This window comes from Ictidomys tridecemlineatus, chromosome 7 (assembly GCF_052094955.1).
Source record: "Ictidomys tridecemlineatus isolate mIctTri1 chromosome 7, mIctTri1.hap1, whole genome shotgun sequence".
In the NCBI taxonomy this organism is placed as follows: Eukaryota; Metazoa; Chordata; class Mammalia; order Rodentia; family Sciuridae; genus Ictidomys; species Ictidomys tridecemlineatus.
In genome coordinates, this window is record NC_135483.1 from 67,659,077 (window position 1) to 67,682,787 (window position 23,711).

At 38.5% G+C, this 23,711-nt stretch overlaps 1 protein-coding gene and 1 pseudogene across 8 annotated transcripts in view; both read left to right on the forward strand.

Annotated features, from left to right (window-relative positions):
- Sgk3 (serum/glucocorticoid regulated kinase family member 3) overlaps window positions 1-23,711 on the forward strand; it is a 140,097-nt gene that overhangs the window by 8,865 nt on the left and 107,521 nt on the right. For 6 of the 8 annotated variants that reach the window (XM_078017107.1, XM_078017112.1, XM_078017113.1 and 3 more), the window contains exon 1: window positions 14,313-14,451. The exons of 1 other annotated variant lie outside the window; for it this stretch is intronic. The gene's annotated coding sequence lies outside the window, so the exon portion shown is untranslated. Of the gene's footprint in view, window positions 1-14,312; window positions 14,452-23,711 lie in introns of those variants that run through there. One more of the 8 variants, XM_078017115.1, reaches the window with a different exon arrangement.
- LOC101974646 (nuclear distribution protein nudE-like 1 pseudogene) lies at window positions 2,252-4,188 on the forward strand (annotated as a pseudogene).

Genomic DNA, 23,711 nt, shown 5'->3' on the forward strand with positions numbered 1-23,711 from the left:
GCCATTGCTTTCAACTGCACAGATAATGTTTTTGCAAATATATAAAATAGGATTCATGCTATTGTTTCCTATTAAAATTATTAGTATAATATTGTTATTAATTATTACTTATATAAATATGACAGATTAGTATATCTGTCAATGAAGATTTTCTCCAAAACTGCTTACACATTAGTAATGAGGAAAGGAAAAAATACCAGGTGGCTTAGTATGTTTAGAGTTGCTCTAATTATTGGTTAGACAGGTGTCTTTGAAAAGATTCTGTGGAGAAGTTCAGTCACTTCCCTTCTCTTGGATGCTTCAATGCCCAGAATAAACCTCCCCTGTCCTTAGAGTAAACTACCTTCTCCACTCAAGGAGCTCAAACAAATCTAACCCAGGGACTGGGGATGTAGCCAAGTGCCTAGTGTGCATACAGCCCTGGGCTTGATCCTCAGCATCCCACAAAACAAGGGGGTGTTAGAATCTAGTACAATCTTACCACACCTTCTCTTTTAGCAGCACTACCAGAGTATTTTCTGGGTCACTATTGGTGCCTATGGTTTATACTAGTGGCCTCAAATTGGCAGATTTGCTTGATAAATATGCTTCATTTGGCCTGCACACTGTTCTAAGAAAATACAATTTCTAGTATCTCGAAATTATGCTGTTTCACACACAAATATATATATATTCCTAGCTTCCCTTGCCCCATTCAGTATTAGGAATTAAACCCAGGTCCTTGCATAAGCTGGGCAAGCACTCTACCACTGAGCCACATCCCCAGCCCTTCCAATTTTATTTTGAGACAGGCCCTCAATATGTTGTCAAGGCTTGCCATGAACTCGTGATCCTCCTTTCCCAAACTCCCAAGTATTATGGATATGCACCACCATTGGCAGTAAAATTGACTTTCTATATAATTACCACTTCTATAATTTATTTTTTATAATTGTTCTCTGATATTATCATCATGATATCATCATCAAAAAGCCATAATGGGTTAAGCTATTGCATTCCAAAAACATTTCTATTGCTTGGAGGATAATCTTACAATATGATAAATTAAATTATTGCAATTTGTTATATAAAAAGAAAAAAAATGAAAAATTTGGTTAGTCATCATGATTTCCAAAACTGGAAAAACAAATTATAAAAGAAACTTTTCACATGCCTACATTTGCCTACATCTTCTGAAGGGTTCCTGATATATCTACCTGTACATGTCTTTGAACCTCATATCTTGCACATGCTAGGCAATTGCTCTACCACTGAGCTACAATTCAGGCCTATTTATTCATACCAATATCAAATCTGTTTTCTGTTTGCTGCTGTAACAAATAACCACAAACTTGGAGGCTTAAAACAACAGAAATTTAATTATCTTACAGTTCTGCAGAGTAGAAGTTTGGCATGGGTTGTCAACTGGGCTAAAATCAAGATGTTGGATGAATAGCTCAGTCATAGAGATGTTGTGTTCCTTTTTTAGGAGTGAATTAACTTCTTGCCTTTTCAAACTTCTACAGGCCATTCACATTCCTTCACTTGTGGCCCATTCTATACCTTCTAAACCTTATTATATGTTTCATAAATGATATTACGTATTGTTTGAGGGTAGTGACCATTTTCCAAAGTCACAGTCTATATGTTGTTTTCTTTCTTCCCTCCTTCCCTCCCTCCCTTCCTTCCTTCTTTCCTTCTTTCTTCTTTTTGTAGCACAGGGGATTTAACTCAGGATCTCATGCATGCTAGGCAAATACTCTATGATTGAGCTACTCATCTCTTTGAATCTTGTATTATCTTCCTATTTTCTTTTGAGGAACCTTATGGTTACATTGGACCCACCAGTGATATTCTCTGTTAAGATCAATGGATAAGCAACATTAATTCCATCTACAACCCTAATTCTTTGCCATATAATGTGACCTATTCACAGGGCCTGGGGACTAGATTGTAAACCACTTGGGAAGCCATCAATCTGCCTATATAATGAGTATTATATATATATATGCGCATTATATATAATTTAAATTATATACATTTTATGTATATATATTTTATGATATATTATATATGTAATTTAAAATTTTACCATGCATGAGTTTAACTGACTTACTCCTCACAACAACCCTATAAAATAAAATCTACTTTTACAATAAGAAAACTGAGGGTGCTTCACAGAATGGCCTCGGACACCCAGGCAGACCCTGACGTGTCGGGGAGGAGCCAGGCGCGGAGGTGCGTAGAGTGGAGCTCAGGGCTGCGGAGGGGAGCAGAGCTGAGCTGCTGGGCGGGTCTGGCCAGGCCAGTGGTGCAGAGACGTCGGTCGAGCGGCGGCGAACATGCGCTGTTGACATTTTGGAGGCTTTCTTGATCATGGATGGTGAAGAGATACCAGATTTTTCAAGTTTAAAGGAGGAAACTGCTTATTGGAAGGAACTTTCCTTGAAGTATAAACAAAGCTTCCAGGAAGCTCATGATGAGCTGGTTGAATTCCAGGAGGGAAGCAGAGAATTAGAAGCAGAGTTGGAGGCACAATTAGTACAGGCTGAACAAAGAAACAGAGACCTGCAAGCTGATAACCAAAGACTGAAATATGAAGTGCAGGCGTTAAAGGAAAAACTAGAACATCAGTACGCACAGAGCTACAAGCAGGTCTCAGTCTAATGATTTAGGTCAGACCCGGGCCATGAAAGAGCAGTTGCATAAATATGTGAGAGAGCTGGAACAGGCCAATGATGACCTGGAGCGAGCAAAGAGGGCGACAATAGTTAGTTTCACTGGAAGACTTTGAACAAAGGCTAACTCAGGCCATTGAATGAAATGCATTTTTAGAAAATGAACTCGATGAAAAGGAATCCTTGTTGGTTTCTGTACAGAGGTTAAAGGATGAAGCAAGAGACTTAAGGCAAGAACTAGCAGTTCGGGAGAGACAACAGGAAGTGACCCGAAAGTCAGCTCCCAGTTCTCCCACGTTGGACTGTGACAAGATGGATTCTGCTGTCCAGGCTTCACTCTCTTTGCCAGCTACTCCTGTTGGCAAAGGAACAGAAAATAGTTTTCCTTCACCAAAAGCTATACCAAATGGTTTTGGAACCAGTCCACTAACTCCTTCTGCTAGGATATCAGCACTAAACATCGTGGGGATCTCTTAAGGAAAGTAGGAGCTTTAGAATCCAAATTAGCAGCTTGCAGGAATTTTGCAAAGGACCAAGCATCACGAAAATCCTATATTTCAGGGAATGTGAACTGTGGAGTGATGAATAGCAATGGCACAAAGTTCCCTCCATCAGGGCACACGTCTTTCTTTGACAAAGGGGCAGTGAACGGCTTTGACCCAGCTCCTCCTCCTCCTGGTCTGGGCTCTTCGCGCCCCTCTTCAGCTCCGGGTATGCTGCCTCTCAGTGTGAGTGCCCGGCCTCCAGGTGGGGGCTCCTGCCCTCCTCCAACAGCCCAGGACACCCACGCCTTCACCCCTTGGTGCCTGGCCCCAGCCCTGTGCCCTTCCATCTGCCTCCCCATGGCTGGCAGAGGGCAGGCTGCATGCAGTGGTGGCTGCTGGGCCCTGCCCAGCCCCAGGACTCTGCGCAATATCAATACTGGCTATTTTTTTCTTCTCGCCCGTAGTGCCGTTGGTTTCACGTGATTGCACTTTTGTGGGTCACAAGGTGATACATACGTGTATTAGTTGGTTACTGGATGCAGAAGTATCATTCATCACACCTGCCTCATAGCCCCCACTCTACTGTACTGATAGGATTTAGTTGTGGTTAGGACATTGCAGATCTTCTAGAAGTTTTTCCCCAAATCAGGTTTACATGTGCCCTCTCCTGAGCTCCCACCCATGCATCTTCAGTGCTCATGATCATGTGTCTCCCAACTTCATCCCCACAGTTTGAACTGTTTCTGGCAGAGTCAGGAAGGTCGCTGAATTAGGGCAACATTGTCTATACCTTCTGATTTTATGTAAGCAGTTACCATTCCATAGGCTTGCCTCCAAAGCAGCAAGATGCCCTCTGAGTGGCAGGTGGCAGGAACCTCCAGGCCTGGGCACTCACAGGGCTGAGCTTCCATGCTGCTGCTTCGTCCATGTGCCTCAGAGGTGGGTGGCAACTTCCTCACCAGCTTTCTGGTCCTTCAGTTAAATGCCATCTTCAGAACATTTTTGTTTTATCCTCTGAGGGTCCGCCCAGTTGCATTGGGAAGGATTGAGTGGCCTGATTCTGGGGGCTGGCTGATGCCAGCTCCTGGTGGCAGACTGACCAAAAGTGGTTGTCCCTGTGCAACCTTTGGTTACTCTCATGTTGCATTTACTGTTTAAATTTGTTTTATTGTACATAGGTTTGTAAACATTATTGCCTAAGATGTTTATATATAACTTGGGCTTTGTAGCTTTTATTTATTCAGAACTCATATGGCATGTTAATGACTTATGATGGTGTCCTTCTCTGGGGCAGCTGTATAGGATCATCATGTGGCTAAAAAAAAAAGAAAAAAAGAAAATACTTCCCCTCAAAAAAAATCTTTTAATGTGGAAACAATAAATTTCACAGAAAAAAATAAAATAAAACTGAGGATAGGGAAGTTAGGAAACGTGTTTGGGTCTAGTGTTGGAAGTAACAAGTGAGAACTAGCAGTTCGGGAGAGACAACAGGAAGTGACCCGAAAGTCAGCTCCCAGTTCTCCCACGTTGAACTGTGAGAAGATGGATTCTGCTGTCCAGGCTTCACTCTCTTTGCCAGAGTATTCAAAGGGATGTTTTCCTTTAAAATCATATCCTTTGTCACTAGGTTATATTAAAATTTATTCAAATTATATTTTTCTTTTTGTTTTCCAACAAAATGAGTGTTATTGTGAAAATTGGATTATTTTGTGGGAGGGATAATTCCAGGAGTATGCATCAATTAAAATTTAAATAAGCATATTGTTTCTATTAGCAATAAAACTGCTTTAATGTGCTGCTTATATGTTAATATAGATTTTTGGAAACTAATTTTCGCTTTTCATACCATAACCAGAGTTTCTGAACTGTCAGCACTGCTTTTCTTTTAAAAGTTAAACTGGTTTACATTCTCCTAAGGCTCTGAGCTTTGACTTTGCTTCTTTGCAAAGTTTAAAAGTAAAAAAGACCCCAGATATCATGTGGTCCAGTCTTGCCTTGAATACCTCAAATCACCACTTTTTCATTGCTATTTAGGGAGAAGTGTAGGATTCCATTTTAGGCATATACAGAATTTTCATTTCTAGAGCTTAGTTTTCAACTGTGTGTTGTTCTACTTGTTTTTCATATTATGGTTCTTCAGTGCAAATAAGTAACAATGAAATGTAACTTCTCTTGGTCACAGATTGAAATTACAAATAATGAGATAAAATATGAAAGAGGTGACTGCAGCCAAACAGAATGCCTATAAAACTTTGCAATGGTATAGTACTAGCCTGGAAGAAACAGCATAAGATAGAAATATTTTGATAGTTAGAAATGCCATGTGCTGAGGAATACATTCAACAGTGAAAATGGTCCACATAGCATGAGGAAAAATTAAGGTGCTTTTCTCAGTTTTCATTCACTCATGTTATACATATCCAGACATAAAATCCCCTAGAAAGCACTGTGCATCTTTGTACCTTGCCCTGTCTCAACATACTGCTTTGCAAAGGAAATGTTTATTGAACCAGTAATGTTTGTATTCACATGATTGTCATAAAAGCACCTTGAAGATATCCAGAAGAGAAAATAAGCCATAATGGTTCATTTAAGCTACATAAAGACTAAGTGGGTGTTCAAATGACTAGTTTCAAATTCAAATCCAAATCTACAGTGGATGGCTAGCTATTTAAGGGCCCGGAAAAGCCGGGCATGAGCACACCTGTAATTCCAGCTACTCAGGAGTCTGAGGCAAGAAGACTGAGTTTCAGCCCAGCCTGGGCAACTTAGCAAGACCCCTGCTTCAAAAACTATTTAAATAAATAAAATAAAATAAAAGACCTGAGAGTGGAGTCAGAAATACATGATACTCTGGAGTTGATTTTGGGAATAGTTCCTTATTATATGTTTCATAAATTATATTAAATTGATTATATTTTTAATTTCTACCTCTCTGAACCTAGTGTGGTTCGTAGCACACACAAGATACTCAATACACAATTACTGAATGAAGAAGGAAGAGAACAAAAGTGATTTGTATTCTTAGACAACATGATTTCTGAATATATACTCTTTTTTTTAAAATGTAGTGCTGGGAATTGAACCCAGGGCCTTATGCATGCAAAGCAAGCACTCTACCAACTGAGCTATATCCCCAACCATGAATATATACTTTTATCCTTAAAAATATTTTAGCAAGCCAAATGTTGTGGCATGTGCCTATCATCTTAGCTACTCAGGCTGAGGAGTAGAATCAGTCCATGAGCCCAGTTGTTTAAGGCACACCCACATATAAATCACAAATTCATAACCTCTTACACTATTATTTTTACACATAATAAAACACAAATTTCAACATTTTAAATGTAAAAAAATATATTTAAAATAATTTAATGGTATTTGATTAATAACAAAAAGTCTTTTTGCTTTCATCTGATGCTTTATTATTTGGTAGTTCATTCCTTTTTAAAATCTTGGTTTGACACGGTGATACAGTGATTTGAAGATTTAGTTCTAAATTTAGTTATTCTAATACTTCATTTTCATAGCTGTCATAGCTGAAAAAGATATTTTAAAAAGACTTTTAGATTTAAATGTAAGAAATGCATTGTCTTCAGCTATATCTATTAAAGTACTCATTTTCTTTTTCAGTCCCATCAACCAGTTCCACAAAGATTTTTGTTGAAGTTTGACTAGTAAATTTCCATTTTCTCAGCTACCATTGGTAATTCTTGCAAAGGAAAGGCATTGCATTTTACCATTTCAACAGACATGTTTAAGACCCACTGAGTCAGGCACTGTAGGGAATGCCTGTTAATTCCAGCTACCAGAGAGGCTTAGGTAGGAGGATCACAAGTTGGGAGACCAGCTCAGGCAACTTAGCAAGACCCTATCTCAAAATTTTAAAAAAAGGCTGGAGATATGGCTCAGGGATAGAGGATCCTTGAAGGATCTACTGAAATTCATTATTTGGAAAATATTTAAGTATAAAATTATGTTTCCAAGTTTATTGTACACCAAGTTTAGCATGTCTTTTGTTCCCCCTCTCTCTCTCTCTCTCTCTCTCTCTCTCTCTCTCTCTCTCTCTCTCACACACACACACACACACACACACACACCACAATTTTTTTCCAATAAAAATAACATAGTGTTGGACATACGAAACATTCTGTCAAAAGTTCTTTCAAAACACAAATACACTTGAAGGAGAGAGGGAGTTACTCTTGCTTGTTGCTAAAACTTTACGTTAAAAGAAAACTCTGTGCGTGTATGTGTGTGTGTGTGTGTGAGAGAGAGAGAGAGAGAGAGAGAGAGAGAGAGAGAGAGAGAGAGAGAGAGAGATTATCCTATGTAGCACATATAGAAGATATTGTACACATTCCACACAGCCACAATTCTTTTTTTTCCAAATATTTTGAATACATGGTTGAATCCACAAATGTGGAACCCAAAGATATGCAGGGTCAACTGAATTTAGAAACTCACTTCATCTTCAGAACAATCCCAATCAATAGACACTGTTATTTTCTCTTTCTTTAAAAATGAGAAAACTGAACCCAGAGATGTTAAGTAATTTGCCCAGGATTACACTTGGTGAGACCCCGTATCAAAAACTATTTAAATAAAATAAAGGCCTGAGAAGTGGAGTCAGAGAAAGTGGCAGAGAAGAATATAGTTCTGTGTGCCATCATATAACTGGTAATGGCAGAAGTATGGTCACAAGCCAGGCAATGTAGATCTAGAATATATGCTTTTAGCCACAAGTATATTAGATGCTTTTCTGGAAGAAAGAGTTTTCACAACCACATTCTAGTTCAGTAGATAGGTATTTTACAGACTGTATTGAAAAGATTTGTGTTTACAAAATTAACCACAACAATGACTGTCTATGCTATAAAACTCCAGTAGACTGATTGTGTATAAAAGCGTCCTGATCAACTCCATCAAGTTGTGGAAGGTCCATCTTTCTCAGGTGACCTTATGCAGCACAGGTTCAACATAACTGAGAAAGGACTGGTACAGGATGAGCATGCCAGTGTTAACATGTATGTTAAATAACGAAGCTTCAATTCTGTCTTATTTTTTAGGTAAAATGAATACATATAACAATATTTTCTTTCTGAACTATAGTCAATTAGATATGCATCTTTCATTTTTTATGTCATTTGCTTCAGCAAATATGAAGAAATTTAAAGTGACCCAGCAGAAATAGGGTTTCAATAAAATAGGTGTAGAGAATTTGATAAGGTAATCAAAACAGCTCCTTAAATATAATTTGAGAAATAAAAGGAGTTTAGGTCACAGTTTAAAAAGCTGATAATGGTGAACTGTAATTTCAAATGTAACAATAATAGGTTGAATTATAAGAGCATGCATTGAAGAGAGAATGCTCACATTATATTAAGAAAACATCCAATCATTTGTAGAGATATATGTCTCATTCTAGACACTCATCTAAAATCTACATAGGGATGTGGAGAATTTTGGGAAAAATCACATGGGTCATGAAACATAAAAGATATGAGAAAAAGTTAAAAGCATTGGGGTTATTTATCCTAGAAAGCCTAAAAGAATGTAAGTTTTCCGATATATGAAGAGTTATAATCCCTAAGGGTCTACTTAAGTCTTTGACATTTCTGGTTGAGCCAGACACAGATTCCTTACAGAATTAACTGAGGAAATAACAGCAATGCATCTCTTTTTTTTTTTTAAGAGAGAATGAGAGAGAGAATTTTTAATATTTATTTTTTAGTTCTCGGCGGACACAACATCTTTGTTGGTATGTGGTGCTGAGGATCGAACCCGGGCCGCACGCATGCCAGGCGAGCGCGCTACCGCTTGAGCCACATCCCCAGCCCAGCAATGCATCTCTTTAAGCCAGAGGCTATTAAGCCCTTGCTTTTGAAATGGATTCAATTACTAATTGCATATAATTGACAGTAAATAACTGAGTCATCAAATTAAGAGTATTTAAGAAAGACTATTATTTCCTACCGATAAGCAACTAAAATAATAGTTACTTTCAAAGTCCACCTAGCACATTTGAGCTCAAAGTCCTACTAAGATTCTCTGAACATAGAAACTGCTGACAGGACTTATGTAAATAAGTTATTGTCTACTAATCACAGATCTGGTTTATGTACATAATAACTATCCAAACAAGATAGAAGAGGGAGAAAAAGGATGATTTTTATTTTATTTTGATACTTAGAATACATTAAGAGATAATGAGATTTTCCCTAGTAGGGAAGTATAATAGTGTTCCTTTACATTCTTTCTTTCTTTCTTTTTTTTTTTTTTTTTTTTTTTGGTGCTGGGGAGTGAACCCAGGGCCTTGTGCAATAGTTTTCCTTTAGATAAGAATTGATTGTCTTGGGATAATTTAAAGTGATTTCTACCTACTTTTAAGTTGATTCTCATAGTTAAGGGTTCTGATCTTTTAACACTCCCCTGTGGTTTTTCTCAAGTCTAACACAGAAAGTAAGGAAATCCTGTGATCGGAAAAGCCTTATATTTTGTCCTGAGACAGTTTTGTTTTAAAATGAAGCTTTCTCTTTATTAGAAAACACACTTGAACTTCAGGCATTCAGTTCAGGTTTTGAGTTTGAACTTAGTTGATTTGGCCCAAGAAATGCTGTTGAGCTTTGGGTCTCCCACCTGCATCCTCCAAACTTCAAATGAGCACTCATAGAACCATTCTCCCAATCAAAGAAACAAGTCAATTCTGCTCTGTGCTAAGGAGGTATTAACTGGTCTCGATTTATTAATCAGCTTTAGTTCTCATGAGTGTCTGAGTTTTTCTAACTATACTTGGCTTGCTTTGTGTTTTATTAAGTTGTTTTGCTCAGAAAATTCAATAAATTAGTCATTTTTGTTTTCCCATATTCTTACTCATTTTTACAGCAGGCTTTTCTTTTAAATTATATTGAAGCCAATTCATGATTAGGATTATGTCCTAAAGTACCTTCCCTATAAAAATGGTTTCCTTTTATTTGAGGTTGTGGGATGCTGCAATTGGTGTATCAACTGATAAACATAGCTGGAAACTATAGCAACAACTCATGATGTCTGACCCACTTAAGTAGGCAAGTCTGTAATAGGTTGAAGGAAAAGATGCTCTAAAAGCAAATAATATGACTCAAAAACATCTTTGATTTTGTAACCATGTCACTGGTTATTATTAACTCTCCAGACTGAACATTTTATGTGCTATAAAACAAATGTTCTCAGGAATATTGGCCCTTACTTCTTTAACCAGTTGTAACTGTAACTGCCATTTATTCCATTTTTCTTCTAATAAAAGTGATCTTATTTGCATTTGTTTGCCCCTAACCTCTTCTAAGGTTACAAAAAAAAAAAACCCTACAAATAATAGAGGGCATTATTATGACATAAAAATAATAATGCCTTCATATCAAGCACTGCTTTAGAGAAAATATTTTCCATTTTGCATAGTGGAAGATGAAAACCAAGTGCTCATTTCATTGGATATATTATCTAAAAAATTAAATTACCTTGTCAAGAAGTTAGTTGTTTTTTTTTTAATGTTTGAGTCAACAATTTATATCATTGTCAGTTTAACTGTTCTCAAATTCTGTATGTATCTTAGTATTTCTTTTATGACTGTTTTTCCTGCTAGTGTTAGGACTTCTATATTAAAACAAAATAAAAAAAACTTTTAAAATTTGATTATTTTATATGACTACAAATGGAATAATATTGGCATTTTTATATCTGTTTCAGAGCTAATGATGATAACAATTGTCTTAGTCTGTCTTCTGCTGCTATAACACCAGAGAATGGGTACTTTTAATTGAACAGAAATTTATTTGGCTTACAGTTCTATAGGCTGGGAAGTCCAAGAGTATGGCACTAGCATATGGTGAGAACCTTCATATTACATCATCCCATAGCAGAGGTGGAAGGGCAAGAGATGGTGAAACTCACTTTTATATCAAATCCACGTTCCCAAAATTAACCTTCTTGCTTGTTAATGGCACTAATCCACTCATGAGGGCACAGGCCTTATGATCTAATCACCTCTCAACCTTGTTGCATCCATAATTATTTTTCCAATGAATAAACTTGAAAAACACTTTTTTTTCTTCCAATACTAGGGATTGAACTTCTACAATAAGCTACATCCCCTACCTTTCTTTTTTCTTTTTCTTTTTTTCTTTCTTTCTTTTTTCTTTTTTTGTATTTTTAATTTTGACAGGGTCTTGCCAAACTGCCAAGGCAGGCCTTGAACTAGTAATTCTCCTGCCTCAGCCTCCCAAATTGTTGGAATTACAATTATGTCCCACTGAAAAACACTTTCAAACCATAGCAATCAATTGATGTTATGTTCTAGGCATTCTACCAAGTTCATTTGATCCTCATTGGCAATTTCAAGGTATAAGCACTATTATCTCTGTATTGAGGAAGAAAAAACTCTATTATATCCTCATGTTACTGATGAGACCAATGCTCAGAGAGGTGAAATGATTTGCCCACAGCAGAAAGAAGAAAAGCCAGAAGTTAAACCTGAGTCTGTTCCATTTTAATGCTCATTCTATAATCTCTACTCCACAAATGTTGGGACCCACACTGTGACTGAAAAAACCTAAAAACCAAAACCCAACTTTCCTATTTTAAAATGCATTTACATGAAACTTCTCACAAAAGCATAAACATCATCTGGATATTTAGCTGAACATTTAACTCTTCTTTTACAGTTGAAACTTAAATTGGAAAACTAAGTGAATCCCTCTAATCCCAGCTACTCAGGAGGATTACAAATTACAGGCCAGCCTTGAGAAACATAGCAAGACCCCCATCTCATTGGCTGGGAGAGGGGACAACTTAAATGGGAAATGATAGAAAATGGGCATATAATCTATATCTTTATAAGTGAATATGATTAAAGTAATCAGCATGAAAATGGACCCTTAAAATTAATTTTAGGGGCTAAAGGTGTTGATCACTAATAGAGCACTGGCCTATCATGTGTTCATGTGTGAGGTTCTGGACTCTATCCCAGATCGGGTGGGAAATAACTGAAAAAACCTCGTGGTCTGTGAATATTTTTACTTCCCCTAGTTTTTTGAGAAATCAAGCTATTACATTGCAAGTCTCAAATTATAAAAGCAAAATACATATCTCTTGTCAATTGAAAGTAGTTCATCCCTTTTTGTATATTAAAATGTTTGTGTGTTGTGGTAGGTAGGGTGTGTGTGTGTGTGTCCTTCACAGCAGGAAGACAAATTAAACCTGGAAATGTTGTAATAGTTCCCAAATATTTGTTTAAAAAAAGAAAGGCAAAATGTGGTGATAGCTAGGGATTTGTCTTTAAAGTGAGAATGATGTCATTCCACTTGATGTTTATTGACACAGAACTTCCTTTTGTCTGGGAAAATTTTCAGACTGTGAATATGGCTTTAATTAAGAGATACACTGATCATTTGTTGGTTTTGTTACAAGGAAAGAACTTGTCTGTGTTTTATTGTGTGGATTTCTTTGTGTGTGGACCACAGTGAAAAAGATTTAAAGGACCATTGGCAATGTGTAGGTTTGCATCTATTCTTATATTCATATCCGAATGCCACTGAAAACCTTTGTTTAGAAAGTTCTGTAAGACTATTGTGTTTCAAAATATAAAAAATATTTTAGTGGGCTGGAATTGTTGGCTCAGTGGTAGAGCGCTTGCCTGGAATGTGTGAGGCTGTGGATTCAATCCTCTGCACCACATATAAACAAACAAACAAAAAAATTAATTAAAAAAAAGATCCATTGACAAGTAAAAAAAATATTTTGGTTTACAATCCATTTTTTTTAAGAAGAGAAAGTTATACAGTGGTATGGACTGTAAAAATGAATATTCATGGTAAGAATATTACTTGTGAGGCTAAATTTTTGTGTATCATTTTAAAACATAAGGAAATGACCCCTGAATTTAAGGAAGTCTCACAGGAATCTCAGTTCCTCTAATTACCTTTGGCAGTTTTACTTGTTCACAGATTGTGGCAAATTTTCTGGAATCCTCTAATCTGAAATACAGATCATTGCTTCAAATTTTGAAGCCTGGGGCTGGGGTTGTGGCTGAGCAGTAGAGCACTCGCCTAGCATGTGTGAGGCACTGGGTTCGATCCTCAGCACCACATAAAAATAAAATAAAGGTATGTGTCCACCTATAACTATAAAATAAATATTAAAAAATCTGAAGTGTGAGATGAATATGGGAATCTTTAAATAGTTGTTCAGATCTATTTTAAATGATAATGTATAAAATCTAAACTAGAGTGGTGTTGTGGGACCAAAAAATGACAAGAACAAAATCAAATCCACTCTACTTCAAAAATCTTAAACCACTTTATCCACAACCATTCACATTCTGTACCTCTTTATCTTATCTGGAGAAATGAGATAAATAGAGAGCTCTAAAATTCGGCTTCTGCAGTCAAAGGATAAAAGTAACAAGCTGTGAAGCGTGCCCTCAGTTGACTTGGACATTAACAAGAATTTTTTATTTAAGTTAATAGGTGTAAAAAGAGGCACATAAAGAATATTTCTCTGTACACAGGATCTGCCAATTTGTGGAAGCTCTGGCCTATCTATAAATACAAAGGCCAAAATTCTGCTGATGGGGGAAAAAAAAAGTAGAAAACTTCAAATAAGGTTAAATAAAGCATGGTTGTTCTCCTAAAGTATCTGGATACTTATTTCACTTATCTGAGTCTACAAAGCCACATGCCCCCCCCCCCCCCCCCCGATTCCGTTCGTGGGGTGTCTCGTCCCCTCTGGTGAGGGTCAAGCAGCTTTACTCCCTACACAAACCAAGGTCATTTCCACGCCTTGGCCCGTCGCTGTGGCCCACGCGGCTCTCGTTTCCCTGGGCAGCGGTCACTATCTGATGGGCAGCGGGAAAGCACAAAAGGTCTGCACCCGCAGAAGGATCCACCGGTGTCCTGTTGAACTTTGCACACCGCGTGACTGGGGCAGACCGCGCACGGTGGCCCGGCCCTTCGCTCGGGTCCTCGGGGGAAGAGAGGAGGCTGGTTTCCGCGGCCGGGGCGGCGGGCCTGAGCGGGGCTGCGCAGCCTGCAGCCCCTGCCGGACGCGGGCCGCCTCCCGCTCGCTGTTCCCGGTTGTTCGCGCCCCGGACTTGGAGCGGGAGCCTTCCCCGGCGCGCTGCCGGCTGCCCTCGCCGCCCCACGGGAGGAGCCCCCCGGCCGCCGTGACGCGTCAGGGAGGAAACGCCAGCGCCCGGCGGCCCTGCCGGGAAGGAGGAAGCGCGAGCGCGCTTGACTCGGCGCCCGCGGCGCCGGGAGGCAGCACCGCGGAGCCGGGTAGGTGCCGGGCCGGCGGGAGGGTCCGCGCGGTCCGGGCCGTGGTCGGAGCCCCTACGCGGGAGGAGACGGGGCGGGGCGAGGGCTGCCAGGGGCCTCGACTGCTGTAGCTCCTCGACCAAACGTGACTTTCCCGGGTTCCCCCCGGGATCTCCGAGAAGGTCTGCAGGGAAAAAGCAATACCCCCCCCCAGCCCCCAGACTCAGTTTGTGGTCTTTTGTTTCCTCGAGGTGAATTCGGATTGTGCTTTGACATTCCTAAACGCCCCAGGGGTGTCGGTGGGAGGACAGTTACCCCGGGCGCAGCCCCTAGCCTAGAGGATCGGGCAACGGGGGGGAGGGGGAACAGAAGACCCCACGCGAGGAGGAAGTGGGTGCGGGTCACCTGCGAGGCTCGGGGTTGCGGGTGGCCGCGGAAGGGGTGCACCGGAGGAGTCCTTTACCTGTTGTCAGCTGAGCTGTTAGGGCGAGACTTCAAGGCGCTGCTGTTCTTTGAAGTTCTCAGCGACTTGAACCCTTTGGTCTCTTTTCAAGTCAGTCTGTGTTAATTCTCTCAGTTTTAGCACTGGTGTGTTCCATCCAGAGGCATTTTTTAGTGATGGTTACTAACAGAAACGAGAGCATAAACGTAACATAGAGAAGAGAAAGGATTCATCTCTTGGAACTTCAGTTCTCAATTTTGCACGGGTATTTCTGAATCATGAGTAGAATTTCAGTCCGGCACAACAGGCTCTACAGGGTGTATTTGAGATTAAAGAATGAATACAGAGCACTACAATTTCAAAATCTTTGTCGGGGTGAAAATAGACTATTGTGTAGTTTGATTCTCTCTCCCTTCTCACTAGGTTGAGTATTCACCCAACCCATGGGGAAGTGCCGTCTTTATTTATGTGCCTCTTAGCTCTTCCTGCGTAAGGGGCTCTAAAGTGCTTTATAAATATTAACTCAAATTCTTAATTCAAGATTTTAAATTATAGCGGTTCTAATCATGAAGGAACTGTGCATACTTTAGTTTCCCGAATGTCATAGCAAGAGCTGGAAACAGAGGGATGTTTCAGGCATATTTTAGCGCTGGGTGTGCCTTCTGGCCCCCTTGGCCACCACTCCCATAAGACAAGCTGCCACCCCTGCATTCGCTGGGGAAGCGAGTCTGTAGCTCCAGGGAATAAGACCTGTTGCAAGCAGGTCTCACCAGATCCCAAGCGGCTTCTGTAAAATAGTCTTGCCATTTTACCTTGGAGCCCATTAGCTAACTGGAGAAACCAGAACTTCCCCTTTTTTTCAACTGCCACTGCATGGAGCCTCATTTTGTTTTTTAAAGGAATTTTGTTTCCTAATCTGTTTGACAATTCCTAGGACATGGCTTTAGGTGCCAGAATCAGATTGGATGATAAAATAACATTTTGGTTTATACACATTGATGTAAATTATGTTTCCTAATTTTACTGACCCTTGCTGTTGGTAACACTGAGTTGGTGGGTCATTTTGTCATTTGTAGATATATATAGGATGCTTTTTCCAGAATGAAATAACCTCTTCAAAGAGCACTTTGGCCTGATGGCCAAATTGATTGAGATCTGAAATGGGACTAAAAAATATAGATTTTTTTTCATTATTATGATTACAAATGTAATAAAAATCCATACATCTCTTTCTTCTGTTCTCCCTCCTAGTGCTCTGGTGTGTGTGTGTGTGTGTGTGTGTGTGTGTGTGTGTGTGTGTGTCTGTCTGTCTGTCTCTCTCTCTCTCAAATATTTAAATTTCCAGGGAGGTGATTAAATGAGACCATAAACCTTATTTAATGGAATTATAAAGTACTTCTTGAAGCAGGAAGACTAACTTTCCTTTGATATAATTTATGGCACAACAGATGTTAGTAGCTACTCATGCATTCAATTCAGCCAAGACACCTAACCCTTTCATAGTTTACAGAGTGCCTTCAGACATACTCAGATGTCATCAGAAACCTTGTGAGGTTGGTAGCCATTTTTTATTCTCATTTGTACAAGTGAAGAAACTGAAGCTGAGAAATGTTAACATGATGTAGCCCTGATTACACAGCTGGTGAGAGGCAGCACTTGACTAGAGTAGGCATGTGGACAGAGCCTGGCACGTGCAGGCCTGTAATAAACATTCCTTGGAATGAATGACTCCAAACGACTGCAGATATCTTGTGCTTTCAAAACACACCTCTCATAATTGATTTATGCCAAAGAGATTTCTAGGCCTAATCTAGTGCTTTTCTTTTATCAAATAGCATCTGGTACAAATATTACCTTTTCTACAAAAGGGACAGGAAAACCCTTTGGACTAATTTCTTAGGATTTGTCATCCCTTTTTTTAAAAAAAATTATTTTTTAGTTGTTGATGGACCTTTATTATTTATTTATTTATATGCGGTGCTGAGAATCAAACACAGTGCCTCACACATGCTAGGCAAGTGCTCTGCCACTGAGCCACAACCCCAGCCCATCATCCCTGGTTTTTGAAAAAGAAAATAGTTTTGTTATTTTTTATTTTCCCTTCTCATTCTATTTTTTTTTTCCTCTGATTTTGAAAGTGTCTGGATTGAACGCATGGTTTTAGTGTTTGTGTTGATAGCTTTCTTATGTAGATTCTAAGCTGCTTAGATTTATGATCAAGTTCAAACACACTGTGTTTTGTCTTTTTTGTTTCTTTGCATTGCTAGGATTCAAACCCAGGGCCTCATACTTGTTAGGCAAGTGCACTATTACCGAGCTACACCCTCACCCCTCATTTTTTTTTTTTAAAGTATTTGAGATTACTCAGAGTGTGTGTATGTGTTGAAATATTGCTGTTACTTTAGTAAAAAGGATCATGTTTTTAAAAAACAGAAAAATTAGAGCTGGGTGAGGTGGCACACCTGTAATCCCAGCAGCTAGGGAGACTAAGACAGGAGGATCTCGAGTTCAAAGCCAGCCTCAATAAAAGCAAGGTGCTAAGCAACTCAGTGAGACCTTGTCTCTAAATAAAATACAAAATAGAGCTGGAGATGCGGCTCAGAGGCTGAGTACCCCTGGGTTCAATCCCCAGTACTCCCCTCAAAAAATAAAATAAAAAACAGAAAAATTCTCAACTATGTATATCCTGTAAGCATAATTTTCTGTATCCTAAGTATGTGATCCCCAGATGGAAATTAGAGAGGAAAATATGGCCATTACCTAGGCGGAGGAATTGTTATCAGGGAGAAGTGATATATGGGATGGCCTTCCCTATGAGGGATATTATCTGGTAAGAAACCTTTAATGAAGCCAGACTGAGTCATTTGCCTGTCAGCCTTCTAAGTGAGGGTGGGATAAAATTCTTATGACACCTGTCTTGTTTGAGAAACCACTTTTACCTTTTCCAATCCTCATGGTTTCTTTCTTTTTTAAAAAATTGATGTAAATTACTGACTAAACTGCTGATTCATGAAACTCAAGTTATATAACATGTTATTCCTGATAGAAACAGCTCTCACATTATTTTAAACCACTCAAAGTCTGTTTTCCTTTACCTATTTCATTCTGTATGTGGAGTCTTTATTCTTATTTCACTATAAATATTTTTTTTTCATGGAGAGAAGTGGTAAATCTAAGAGATACCAATTCTACACCCTGTAGTTCACATCAACATGATCTAACCCAATGCTAGCTTTGAGTTAATTATCATTGCCAAGGAAGGTGAGATGGAAATGAGACCTTAAAGGTCAATTCAGAGGAGCAACCAGTAAAATTGTATTGCTTAAGGCTAAGGCTGAGCCTGGGGGGCTTTGAGAGGGAGTTAGAGCAGTGTGCAGTGTCTGATTTCTCAGGTCCTTTCCTATTTCCCATGGGTCCTGAAAACCTAAACTTATCTCCTTGTAGCCACAATTCTTCTATAATTCAGAACCAAAATCTGTTTTCCTTGGGTAATGTTGTGGATGTGTGAAAGAGGTAATGATATAAAGGGAATTGTAGGGTAAGGGACTGAGAACATGTTTTTTTATTTTTGGTGTGGGGGGGTACCACTGATCCACATCCCCCACCCTATTTTGTATTTTATTTAGAGACAGGGTCTCACTGAGTAGCTTAGCGTCTCATCATTGATCACTTTGAACTCGTGATCCTCCTGTCTCAGCTGCCCAAACCACTGGAATTACAGCCGTGTGAGTTTGCCTGGCTTAATAACATGTTTGATTGAAAGAAAAAACAGGAGGTTTGTGGGTAAAATAAGAGATATAAATTAGATCTCATGGTGAAGGATTCCTAGCAGACAGCTCTGCTCCCATGGGGCCAAAAGCATAAAAAAGACCTATATGGAATTGAAGTATGGGAAGGACTGGACATCTCTGTTAGCATGAGAGAATCCTGGTGGGCAGAGTCTCTTTGTACCACCAACTGCAGAAGTCTTCTTATAGGTGTCTCTTTCTTCAGGCCATGAAGTGAGTTTGTTTGCAGATGATTAAAAATGCAGAGAGCTGGTTTAGTTACTTTTAACTTAAGAGTAAGGTTGATTTGATAGGTTTTTCATTGGGAAATGGCCTAGATTTTGTACCCTTTTAAAACATTACTCCATTTTGGTAACACCTGTAATATTGAAATGATGTCTATTCTTTTCACCGGTCTGTGATTTTGAAGAGATAACATTGCATTCACATAGCATATACTAATGAGCATGATTCCGGTTAATTGCTTCCATCTGGTTTCCTGATGTATTTGCTCAGTTAGTTAATACCAAACATTTTGTTCTTTATTGGTAAAATGGATTTCATATAAAATATATTTATCTACAAAAATAGAACTCACTGATGGATTAGCTAGTCCACAGACTGCTAGATGAAACTTCTTTGAGTATGGAGGTACTTCACTAAGACTCCATTAATTTGCTTGCTTGAGTTTGGAAATGAAAAAGAACTTTATTACTCCAGGGTTGGCTTTTTTTTTAAGATAGAATCTAGTTATGTTGCTTAGGCTGGCTTCAAACTCAAGGGCTAAAGGAATCTTCTTGCCTTCATCTCCCAAGTACCTAGGACTACAGGTATGCCAGCATACCCAACCTTTTTCTAGTTATTCACTTTCCAGTCTTTTTTTTTTAAGTCTCTCTCTCTCTCTCTCTCTCTCTCTCTCTCTCTCTCTCTCTCATTAGTTGTATATGGACACAATGCATTTACTCTATTTATTTTTATGTGATGCTGAGACTCAAACCCAGTATCCCACACGTGCTAGGCTAGTGCTTGACCACTGAGCTACAACTCCTACCCCTAACTTTCTTGTCTTTTAAATAAAAATAGATCAGAGATAACTTAGAATGATGCAGTTTTCAACTCAGGATGCCAACATATATATAAGATCATTATATAAATTTTATATAATGTAATGCATATGCATTGTTTATATGTGTGTATGTGTGTGTGTATGAACATTTAAAAGGGAATTTTAGAGTCACATCCTTAGTTTCCCAAGAAAATACTAATTGTGCACCTTTTCCCCTATTTTTTAGTTTGTTTCATTTTTTATTTTTATTTATTTTAATTTTTACTTCAATTTTGGGGGGCACTGGGAATTGAACCCAGAGGCACTTTACCACTGAGCTAAATCTCCAACCCTTTTTATTTTTTGAGAGAGGGTCTCAATAAGTTGCTTAGGGCCTCACTAAATTGCCGAGGCTGTCCTTGAATTTGTAATCCTCTTGCCTCAGACTCCCAAGTCACTGGGATTATAGGCATGCACCACCACACCCAACTGTGTCATATTTTTAAACATTACTTTTAATTTTAAAAATGCACACCCTTAAATTCAAGTAATTGAGAATCATGTGTAATAAAAAGTCCTTGCTACTCTAATTTTACCCACAAAGATAACCATTGCTAAGTTTTATATGTCTAGACTTTTTTCCTTGCTTATATAAATTTCTATACCTCTATATGTAGTTTTTAAAAAATGAGAATTATCTATGTATTTTGTTCTTTTGTTTCTTATTTAACACTTTCTCATAGACTTTATTGATCTCTATCATTAGTTTTGACAGTTGCATAGTATTCCACTTGATACTTGTTTATCTATTTCTATTACTTACCAAAATAATACATTTTTTAATAGTAAATGTTTTTGAAAAGTAAGAGGGGAAAATAAAAATCACTATTGGCATGTGCCTGTAGTACCAGCCACATGGGGGGACATCTAAGAAATAGAAGGATATCTTGAGCCTGGGAGTTTTGGGCCTGCATAGGCAACATAGCCAAACCCCTGTCCATTAAAAAAAAAAAAAAGTCACTAGTAAACCTATCACTCCTTATAACTACTATTAGCATTTTAGAATATATCCTTCAGAATTTTATTTGTGTGTTCACATACACATTTTCAGTGCCAGAAACATTCTTTATACAGACTTGCTTTGTTGGTTAGAGAATCATGCTCATAGAGCCAACCAACGTCACAGATTCCATGTACCTTTGAACTAGTTATTTTACTGTGTTTCCTGGCCACTTGCCATACCCCAAACCTGGCTAACACTATTGGAAATTTCTACTCCTGCTCATAAAGGGGATGAGGTGAGGGTGTGTGGATGAACTGACAAATCCATCCAAACCAACATGAAGTGCATGTCCTTCTATGGGGGTCAGTCAGTATTAGTATTTTAAGTACATCTAAAATATTTAAGATATTTAACAAAAGAAATGCTAAAAGTATTCTCATGATTGATCATAATCACTAAAAAAAGAAGCAGAAATAATGCATTCAAACCAAGGGAAAAGTGGCTTCTGTAAAGTTGTTATAAATCAAACAGCTGAACTAATGATAAGCACATTGCTGAAGTAATTGGTTTAATAGCTCTGCTGCCAGTGGTGGGAACAGGTGACCTTGAAGTTTCTTATGATCCTATTACAGTATAGACTGTCTCAGGGTTAGAAACTGTAATTTCATGCACACATCTCCCTCTTTACATACTCACACCACCAGTTTTCCCACACAGCATGTGTTTCTGTGCTGACATCTCCCTTTTCCTCTCTAGTGGCACATATATACAAACTATAGCCCACACTTGCCTCCTATATCCTTTTGTGACCTCTCCTCCTTTCCAAGAGTTTAGTCTCCCTTTTTTGTGGGGCAGGGGGAACAGGGATTGAACTCATGAACTCAGGGCACTTGACCACTGAGCCACATCCCCAGCACTATTTTTTTTGTGTGTTTTATTTTGAGACAGGGTCTTGCTAAGTTGCTTAGTGCCTTGCTTTTGCTGAGGCTGGCTTTGAACTTGTGATCCTTCTGCCTCAGCCTCCCAAGCTGCAGGGATTATAGGCATGCGTCACCGCACTCATCCAGTCTCCTTTTTAACCTTGTTCTTTTTTCCTTTTCTTGAAATTCTTGCTTCAAGAAATTTTCTCTCTATCCTTTTCTCCATCTCACTCTCTTCATTTTGGTCTTGAGCAAAAAAGATAATAATCATGGTGATACATTTAAGAGCAGGCCTTTAATAAAGAAAAAGAAAGCTTTTAGTTTGGAAGGAAAGGTAGACATTATAAAGAACTAGTGGTTTCAAACCTTCAAAGCCCTTGAGAATACCCAGTAATTCCTTTCAAAATATCCACAGAAGTCTCCACCCACCTCCTTTTCTCTAAATAAGCTGTTTTTCCTTAAGCATTGGCATGAACTAAAAAATTTAAAACTATTTATAATTATTTTTGTCCCTATGATTGCAACAACATTGTTTTGGGCTGTTTTTCTATTGAAGATGTCAGTCATCTAATGGGTTGCATAGAGTGTCCTAGTCTGGAAAGATAGCTCCCAGATATGACCACTGTTCCTTTTAGAAAATATGTCCAAAGTTTGAAGTATCTGGCTTAAAAATTACCTTTTTTTTCCCATCTAAATTGAAGACAAAGAAGCTATTCTAACAAAGCTTTGCAAGTTTTGAGAAGTAGTATATCAAGATTCCTTTCTCTACAGATTTTCATCAGTAGAGATGTAGAGAGGTATGAACCTGGATTGGGTTGGATCCTTGGGAATCAGATAGGAAGCAATATTGGTTCAAAAATGCTAGGTCTCTTCTAAAAACTTCCACAAGAGATAGAAATTGTGGATGGTCACGACTGATAGTCTATGCATACCAACTTCAGCTCACCTGTAGAGGTGCTGGGGCCAGACATGATGAGGAGCTTTGAACCAACACAATAGCAACTTAAGCCGCACCAAGAGTAAAGGCATATTTTTTTCATAAATATGAATAAGAAAGGTTTTTGAGCCAGGTGCGGTGGTGCATGTCTGTAATCCCAGCAAGCTGGGATGCTAAGGCAAGAGGATCACAAGTTCAAAGCCAGCCTCAGCAAAATCGAGGCACTAAGCAACTCAGTGAGACCCTGTCTCTAAATAGAATACAAAATAGGGATGGGGATGTGGCTCAGTGGTCGAGTGCCCCTGAGTTCAATCCCTGGTACCTACCAGGTACTGATTTTGAAAAGATGTTTTTGTTCAGCATCTCAGTGATATGGTACTAAAATTGAAACATGACAATGCCAAATTATTTGCTTATTTGGACTGGGGCCATTGTTAATAAGCATTTGGAAGACTTTAAACTACTTTTTAAAAAAATGGTTCTTAGGGCTGGGGATGTGGCTCAAGTGGTAGCGCGCTCACCTAGGGTGTGTGAGGCACTGGGTTCGATCCTCAGCACCACATAAAAATAAAATAAAGATGTTGTGTCCACTGAAAAATTGAAAAATAAATATTAAAAAATTCTCTATCTTTTTTTTTTAAAAAGATACTGTGTCCACCTAAAAACTAAAGAAATAAATATTTTTTAAAAAATGGTTCTTAGACTCTCATGAACGTTAACATTATTTTCTCTTCTTTGGTTTAAAAATGTTTTACTCTTTTTTGTCTCTTATTTTTGTTCTTCCTTTTTAAAAGTCCTCTCAGGTATGAACAAAAGGCCCTGTTCCCATGGAAGTTATGTATTACTTTCATTGGACTTATTAGGATTAAAAAATTTTCTTGTGAGATTTATTTTTTTATTTTATTTTATTTTTTAAAAAATATTTTTTTTTAGTTGTCAGTGGACTTTATTTATTTATATGTGGTGCTGAGAATTAAACCCAGTGCCTCACACATGCTAGGCAAGTGCTCTACCACTGAGCCACAACCCCAGCCCGTGAGATTTATTTTTATTATTATTATTTTTTGGTACTGAGGATTGAACTCTTCAGCACTTAACCACTGAACCACATTCCAGTTCTTTTTTTTTTTATTTTATTTAGAGACAGGGTCTCACTAAGTTGCTTTG